We start from the raw sequence: 2,745 nt of genomic DNA on the forward strand, positions 1-2,745 counted from the left end.
TTTTATAAGCCTCCCCCGCACCTGTCACCACCGAAGTAACCCTGTTCGCGACATCGCCAACAAAATAGAAACTCCGACTTCCCCCTGCGTGAGAATACAGAACAGATGTCTCAGTGTGTCTTACACCCAGCACAGTAAGTAACCGTCCTTTGATTGACTGTTACTGGGTGGGAGGTGCACGACACCTATCAGGACCCCCAGATTTGGAATCAGACACCAGCACTTTCTCAACAAGAACTCTGGCCTTCAACACTGGCCTTCGGAGCTTCAGATATTCATGCCTCAAATCGCTGTGTGCACGCCAGAAGGAGCAAGCGCGTAGCCGGTTTTTTTTTCCCCACCCCCTTCAGTATTAATACCTGCCATATCTTACCCAGTTAATTGTGGTTTGAAAACACTAGCGCAGCACCCAGAGGAGCCGGGAGTGGGTGTAGTCTAGTGAGGTTACTTTTGCTTGTAATCCTCCCCCTCCCTTTCCAATTTCTTTGATGATTTTTCCCATAAGTGCATAAGCTGCAGGGACTTAGTCGAAGCCGGCCGCTCCTCCTAAATGTGATTCGGACCATATGCTTTCCACATTCATTCCCGCATGGGCTTTCTTCTCTGAACTAACTGCTAACACGTTATAGTCACCTTGAAATTTCCTCTGCTATTTTCCAATTAAAAGCTTAATAGCCCTGGAAACGGAGTTCATGTGGTGAAGTTTACCATAGCCCCTTGTTCTAAAAGGCTTTCTGCTGGGATCCCATTACGTGCTCGAATAAACCCTTTCTGCAAACAGAAATGGAACTCGGGGTTGTCAGGTGTTGGGTTACAATAGACTTTGAGGCAGGGGACATTTTACCAACATAAATACAAACCTGTCCCTATAGGGAGATGTTGTCAAATACTGGGATATGGAAAACATTCCCATCAAATATGAGAAAAGGATTACCGCGCTATATCAAATGAGTATTTAGATCTCAGCCCTCGATGTGCACTGGAGTGAAACGGGGCTCAGAACCAAATAATACCAGAATGTGTGAGTGGCGCTGGGATAGGGTGGCTAGGTGACCCAGGAAGGAAAAGGGATTGCCTTGAGAATGAAAATGGCCCCCCAAACCTGGTCCAGAGCTCCTCTGCTTTCCTTCCTCAGAGAAACTCGTTACTCTTCTATCCCCGCATCCCTTTCCCTGACCATTTAGGAGAAATTCGGCTGTGAGGAAAGTCCATGGTCCTTGTGTTTCTGAGACACAGATTCAGAGTGAAACAGTCCAAGTTCCCAGGATCGTGTCCTTCACAGTTCATGAGAAGTGACTCCCGTAGGCACCGGCTTTTCTGTTTCAGGCCCTATGATCCACGGGGACCTCCGTCTCCCGTCCCCACAGTTTACGAAATTCCTTCCAGTTGCAGTGTTAGGAACCTGTTTTCTTGACGAAGGATGGAAAGGCGGGTGGGTTTTTTTGGAAAGGGCAAAAGAAGGGGGTATTGGTCCCATGCAGCTTGTGGGATGGTCTCTAGAACCAACAAATCCTCCACGCGTCTGAAACTCGGGTGGCTAATGGCATCTTGGGAAAAAAGGTACGCAATTATGTTTATATTCCCCGTCCAAAGTTTCCTTTTCAAATCACTCTTACAGGCTGAGAGCTTGCTGCTTGGATTGGCGGCGGTGCAGCCCTAGAATTCACAGCAAACCCAGCCCGCCAGCCGTGCTCTTTCCTTCTTGGCCGACTGTCGGGCACTGGGTTGGGCACTGGAAAGCGACATTCAGACGACTGTGGGCTCTGTGCAGTTCAGGGGTCATGCACTGCAGCAGAGTCGGTCAGGTTAACTTTCATCCACACCGCGAAGAGGGGAGCTTCATGTAGGACTCAGGGGCCGCCAACTTCCAAGACTTCCATCGTCCCCTGCCAACCGAGCTGTTAACCGGTTCGGAGCCTACATTGTATCTTGATTTTTGTTTGGTTGTTTTCTTGGTGGAATGGGAGAAGGCAGCTTTCTCTATGCGTATGCAGTGGTAGCTGAAACTGGACAAATCAATACTGCGAACAAAGCAAAGAATAATAGACAAAGTTTATGCCATCAAGACAAAAAAAGGGTTTATGCGGTCATCTTATACATGAGCCTCTTCTTACTCTCAAGGATTTTTATTAGTAGGGTCCATCCCTTATCCGTAAGTAAAGCACAGCGCCTGTGGGATTTGAACTGGGCAATTCTGGAGCTCGTTTGTTGATTCAGTGACCGCTTAGGGAACAAGTAGATCATACTGGGTAACTTGGGGGCCACTAACGTGTCGCGTCTTCCGCTCTCCAAAAGTTTATACCATGCTTAAAGAAAACATCCAAGGCAGAGGTCTTTCAGGGCAGAGGTTATTTATTTTAAAGACACAAGGAGCTAGGTAGAAAAATAAAATTATCCAGTAAAACGAGTTGTCCTCCTGAAACCTAACAGATTTAAAAAAAAACAAACAATAAACATTTGTTTTCTTCCGCAGCAACGAAAGAAAAACTAGATTGCAAAATGAAATGAAGAAAAGAGTTCCTCAAATTTCCGAATCACCACCACCCCTTTCACTCCTGGCTTCTCTTTTCCGAAACTTAAAACCTAGTCCGCCCGGGGCCGACCTGCTGGGCACTCTCAATTTCCTCGCAAGCTCTGAATTGCTGAGGCCAACAGTGGGTCTAGGGCTCAGTGCTTCCAGACCAGGCCTGGAGCACTGCGAAGAGGGTGAGGCAGAGGCCTGCGGGCTGCCTCACAAACACCCAC

This window comes from Microtus ochrogaster, chromosome 8, assembly GCF_000317375.1.
Source record: "Microtus ochrogaster isolate Prairie Vole_2 chromosome 8, MicOch1.0, whole genome shotgun sequence".
In the NCBI taxonomy this organism is placed as follows: Eukaryota; Metazoa; Chordata; class Mammalia; order Rodentia; family Cricetidae; genus Microtus; species Microtus ochrogaster.